The 6,513-nt window shown below is 34.9% G+C and overlaps 1 non-coding gene across 1 annotated transcript; it reads left to right on the plus strand.

Annotated features, from left to right (window-relative positions):
* The first annotated feature begins 5,716 nt into the window (after positions 1 to 5,716).
* On the plus strand, positions 5,717 to 5,788 carry Trnaq-cug (transfer RNA glutamine (anticodon CUG)). Its single transcript has one exon. It is a non-coding gene; the product is annotated as a tRNA-Gln (tRNA).
* Positions 5,789 to 6,513: the final 725 nt, after the last annotated feature.

A 6,513-nucleotide genomic window follows, 5' to 3' on the forward strand; every position in this document is an offset into this window, starting at 1 on the left:
AGCAATTTTTAAACGAACTAACAATATTAGTAGAATGACATTGTACATGTAATGAAGAGAAAAAAAACTAAAATGTTTTATTTCGTTATTACAAAATCAAAAAATATGTTGCTTCTTCAATTTGTAATGTCAATTTTACTTAATTATAATACGACACAACCAAAAGACGTTAATGACTAACTTCGAAGAAGCAGAATTTGTTTGACATGAACTCTAAGGGCTGGTTTTAAAGTTTTCAGTAAAATATCCAGTCGTTTGTTCCCAAAAGAATCTGCAGATGACAAAGGTATGTCCACACTTTCCCGTATTATTCGTCTCCTTTTGTACAACGGAAAAAGGAGATTTACTTAGAAGCACTATTAAAACTTTTGGCGACAAAAATTGATTATCTTTGGATTTGTACAAGACACAGATTGGTTCCAGAAAGTCCACTTACCATGGAACTCTTACTATCACAGCCGGGGCTGCGGCATTGTTTGTGAATTTATTACGGACCAGGAATCCAGTCCTATAACACACTTACCTTCGTTCCGTTGCAGTCTGGGATCTAGGATCCAGTTTGGGATATGAAAATGAGTGGGCTACGGGCCCGAGTCGTGCCTGAATGGCAGCGGCCGGCAGCGACTCGACGAGCACTTTCAGTGTGAAATAATTTGTAAAAAAATATCGCTTAAAAAGCTTGAAAGTGTGACTTGGGCCGTAGTCAGTAACCACCTTATTATAAAACGATATTTTAAGAAGTACCCGCCTTAGTCCTCTCACTTCGTTCTGGACGGTGGATTAAAGTTAGTACAAAAGCTGGTACTTTTTCAAAACCACGTCTTTATAATAAGGTGGTAAAAGTTTGAAACATCACCAATCGTTACAAGACATCACACCTCCTGTAAAAAATCACTTCTAAAGTAGTCATTGTAAAATTTTGAGGATTATTACGATCTTGTACTTCTAAGATTGTTTGCCATGTACGTTGTTTGTTCCCGAACGAAGCTGAAACTTCATCCCCATAATACGGGACTTATGGTTTTGGACGGGAACATTTAAACTTTTTGCCAGCAAATGATAAAAATAAGGTTCGCTCAGCGGGTCCGCGTCATTATACGAAGTTGTAATGAGAAATTGAGAATTGGGAGAAAGCAAATATTTTCTGAAATTGTTTTTAAGAAGCTTAGGTGCTGTTTTGTTTGAGAGTGAATGTGGTACCAGCAATCCTATATCTGTCGAAGCCTTAATATGTTAGACAAGAAAAATTAATAAATATCAAGGGTACATACTATAAAAATAGTTCCATCTTTAGAATTAAAATACTATAGAATTTTCTTGCATATTTTCTTTCAAAAAATAATACTAAGTATAGGTACTAAATAAAAGAGACATCTTCTAAATACAAATTTTACTTTGCACACAATTTCCATTCAAGTATTTTTTACTCGAAAATCCTTTGGCATAAGGCTCTTAGCTGTACAAAGCGTTTATTCGAATCGAACAGAAATTCAAACAAAGCTAGCCAGTAGCTATTGCAAAGCCTCAAATTGCACAAGTCCTTAAACACCGTCAGAATAGAATTTCTGTCTAAAATCGACTGTTCTAACTGGAGTTCGAAGTCTTTCACCGAATTGTAATACTCAGTGGACGTCAGTATCTAAAATCTAAGATCCATTGTTGACCATTGGAGATGGGCCTACATACATACATACGAGTATGTATACGTATAGGTACTCATTTTATAAAGACGTATTTGTGAAGTTGTAAGGGGTAAAATCTTTATTTACTGAAACTTTCCTGAAAACTTTTTATAATTTTTTTATTTACATATTATCTTCTGCCAGCAGTTTCACCCGCGTCCCGTGAGAACTTCTCCGCAAAATAGGATAATAATGATGGGCTTGATAAATTGGCTATCTAAAATTGAAAGAATTTTTCAAATCGGACCAGTTATATTGGAGATTAGCGCGTTGAAGCGAACAACTCTTCAGCTTTATAATATAATACACAGATTAACATTGCATACATAATTATTTACATATCACATGTATATCTTTACTATCTAACTATATTTTATCAAAATCAGACTATCTAACAAATTATTTTTCTTCTTTTTGGTGCCCAATCTACATCGGTACATACTTGCCTGACCTGAAACTTGAGAGAACCACGAGGCCACCAGAGCCCTTCTTTAAGACATTCATCAAAGTCTATTGGGAGTACCAAGACATCTGAATTGCTTAGCTTAGCCTTACTAATACCAACTATATAATGCTCCTCAAGGATTAAGGAGAAATGGTTATTACACGTCGGTGTGACAAACTAAACGTTAATTGTCCGAATTAATGGCAATCGCTTGCAATCAATTTGTGGTTAAGTTGAACGACAAAGCGAGTTTCGACTTGTGCGGTGATTAATTCTAGCCCGTTTTGTTGCACTTCTGTTCGGCGGAATTTGTAATTTTGTTTGATAGAGTAGTATGGATAGCAGCCAGCAATGGAGTTAGATCGACTTAACATTTAAGTGGTTTAAATAATGTGGCAAAAAATTTACAGTCTTACTACAAAACTTAAACATCTGTTGAACACTGGTCTAAAAATGTGGCTGCAAAATTAAATTTATTCCAATGTCATAATCTGTCATTTTTTAGACAAGTGTTCAACGCGTGTTTAAAAGTTTTTGTGGTACGACGGAAAATATTTAAATTCATTTATTCATTTCAATGTGCATTGACAACGCTCGCAAAAATAAATTAGGTACAAATAGCAAGGAAAAGTGCTATGGATTTCCTCCATAGCACTTTTCTACTACATAATATGCCTACTATTATATATATTTCTAATGAAATTCCTTCCAGTCTGAAAGCAGTTAATAACCAGTTTTTACACGGATCAATTCCTATTGGAACTCCAGTGACCGAGGCAAGCAGTGGTAAGACTGGTTGTAAGAGTTTCTGTCTTCCCTAACGAGTGCCAAAGATGATAAAACGACCACCGGGACCCATCAATTTCATCGTGCCTTCTGAAATGATTATGCGCTCCTAGCCGATTATCGGCTACGGCGGCTGTTCTCATGTAAGGAGATTAGCCAATGCGCAGGACATATTATTATAGTGTACAAGCATTTGCGTAGACACAGGTGCACTCACTATTCTTTCACTCTCATAACCCGATGGGACGGCAATCCGACATGACCGGACATTTACATGCTTCTGAAATACGGAAGACTCGTTATGACAAGATGCTTAACCTTATGACCCGTACAGCTATTACTTAAACACTAGTTCCTTTAAAATTGTAACAAAATTAAAACGTGCTTAAATACCGCTAGCACTTTAAAGGTGCAAAGTTAAGCGCTTTAAGAGCTCTGAAGAAAGACTTCACAGTATTTAAGAAGAACATTCTCTTTTGAAAAGAAATTTAACTTAAGAAAAGTGCATCTTATACTTAAGGTTAAAAGTTTTAAGCTTTAGCAGGTGGACTGAAGTTATTTGAGAATTCCAACATTATATTATCAAATCAAAATCGTATCAAAACACTCGTACCTTTATTTTCAGGCTTCATTGGCCCATAGATATACATATACCTTAAAGACAACATATACATATATTATACTAGCTTTTGCCCGCGGCTTTGCTCCCGTCAACTGACTTCTCTACTTTACCCAATTTAACAAACACAACAAAAAAAGAATTAGCCAAATTGGTCCAGGCGTTGTTGAGTTATGCGCTTACCAACACATTTTGCGATTCATTTTTATATTATAAGATTAAACAAAATTGTTGTATTATTCACGGTATTATTCATCATCAACCTTCTTACTGTAGGTTCCAGTGGGCAGGCCTCTTCTCATACAGATAAGGAATGAGCGGTAAACCCCACCGGTTTTAGTCTTCAAAGTCAAGATTACCTCAAGATGTTTTTCTTAACCTTTATTCAACCATTGATGTCTAAAACCCAAGAAACACTTAGAAGTAAGCAATTTTTCTTTTGTTTATTTATGTTTACAATACTATTGGATACACTCATGCCCATTTTCACCAACAATCTCTTAATCTAAGCGCCACTTAGAATAAGGGCTGTCCCAATTTTGACATAAATAACTATGGATAGGGGATACCTAAACTTTAGTGAAAACGAAATTCTTATTAGGTGTTCCGTAAATGCTCTTAGGGGATCCCTTAATTTAGGCATTTGTTGGTGAAAATGGGCATCAGAGACATTTAATGGTTACTTAAGCCGTTCCTTAGTGCAGAATTTCTATGGGAATCGGTCACTAAGGAGCTATGCTAAGGAGTGATTTAAGTAATCATTAAATGTCTCTGAGTACGGGGGTAAGTCCTCGTTCTGCAAGTACGCCTAATTTTGTCATTTTTCTTGAAAAGGTGAGTAGAAATAAGAAAATGCTGAATTAAATTCCTCAGCTGCGTTAAAGAAATCAGAAGAACAATTACCCACTTCAAAGCATTAGGGAGCTGAAATAAAAACCTAATAATAGAATTAAAAGTTCAGGCTAGCTCTGCAGAAGTGCAGAAGAATTCTCTTAATCGCCTTGCTTTACTTCGATGCGTTTGTTCGCTACAAATTGTTTCACGTGCTGATGGCTTAGCTAATGACCTGACCCGACTTGGAAAGTCGTAACTGATAATGAATGTTAAGTGCAGGTAGCGGTTAAAAATATATAGGTAATACTAGAAGTGTTGATGTTTCTTTTTTTCTTTCGTAGAATCTTTTTTGTAGTGGTTTTCATTAATACAGTGAATGATGATAGTGGTAAACATATAGAGCGCACATAATTGTGGTGCTAGTACTACCTTTACCTACTTGAAATTAGCCTTGTCACACTTATTAATATTAGAAGTCCTAAAGTAAGTCTGTCTGTCAAAATACTTAAGACGATAAGTACGCTAGAGCCGAAGAACGGATGTCCTTTCTCAAAAAGTAGCCTACGTAGGCTACTTTTGACCCGGATGCGGAAAGAAGTTTAATAGGGACGCAACGAACAGCTAGTCGGTTATTTAATAGTAACTTGGCTATTGTTTGACATAGCTACAATTTCTGCTTCAAATTGTCATTCAATCTTGTTGGAAGTTTGCCCATATGAGACTAGATAGATAATTCTCAGTCAATGTATGAATACATATATCTACCTTTACCTTAACATTCTTCAGTAATCTAATGTAACATATAAACATATTTAAAAAATATTAAGATTTGATCGCGAAACCAGTGGTCGCCTATTTTCACACTTTTATAACTTAAATGCCGGTATTTTTTGATTTTAAACAATGTTTTTCAGTCACAACCATTAACAAGTTAAATAATCGTAACAAAACAAGCCCAGTTGATCAAACATTAACAACCGACGCGCTAAATAAAAGAATAGGAGCATCGTTAGTCCAATTCAATTGATTTTCTTTAACTTCAACACAAACACGTGTGGTTTTCAATACATTACAAAGTATTCAATATATAGAGAGTTTTTTCAATAAATACAAGCAAGAAAAGTATTATTAAAACGTATTTTTCGTAATAATCTTGTGTTATATAATATTTTTTTTACAAACTAAACCCTGAATATTAATATTGTGTTCTATTTTAAGCAAACATTCAACTGGTAAGATGGCTCATTGTTAGAACGAGATGGTTGTATACGTGTGAAAGAGAAAGTCGCCAAGTCATGCGTACTAGGTTCCACGTGGTATATGATAGTTTGTTTCGACCCTCTGCTCAGCGGTCCCATGGTGTAATGGTTAGCACTTTGGACTCTGAATCCAACGATCCGAGTTCAAATCTCGGTGGGACCTTGGCTTTTTTTGTATTTTCTTTCATGATCAACTTGCTTGTATTGTTTTTTTTCCTAATACTAGTTACTTATCCTTTCATTATCTTTTTTTATCAAATAACTAGTTTTTAACTGGCTAAGATCAAAGTTTGGTACTTATGACTATTTAAGTAGGTATTGTAACTTCATTCGTAGGTATAACAAATCTGAATAGGATTAGGCATAATTAAGATTAAAATACACAATTGAATGCATGGTATATCCTGTGATTACGATGAGCTTGAGAATAAAACTTCATCAAATTGCACAAGAGCGTAATATTGCTAATCAATAAGTGACAGGCGCTTAGTTTCAATACAATGCAAACATTGATCAATGTCTTTATTTTTTTCTTATGTATAGTATGAAATGAAACATTATATATTTTTTGAATAGTGAAAATATATAAAAATAGGGTGCGCACTCTTTTAACTATTTTGTGAAAACACCAATGTTTGCTGAGTCAAAAAAGCATTCTCTAATCACAGATTCTAATTCTCACACAATAATTACCTACAGTAGCTAAGTATAATAAGTAAAACAGAACAAAGGTGTAAAAGATATTTAGTTAAACGAACTCGCAGTAAGTGTAGCAACGCAATTACCTCGCCATCGTCATTCGATCGCCAATAGAATTGGAAAAGCGAGAAAAGTGATGCGAATTTGCTAAGGACGAGGTCGCATTGATAGCGGTTGAAAAAATGTTAA

This window comes from Helicoverpa armigera, chromosome 19 (assembly GCF_030705265.1).
Source record: "Helicoverpa armigera isolate CAAS_96S chromosome 19, ASM3070526v1, whole genome shotgun sequence".
Taxonomy (NCBI): Eukaryota; Metazoa; Arthropoda; class Insecta; order Lepidoptera; family Noctuidae; genus Helicoverpa; species Helicoverpa armigera.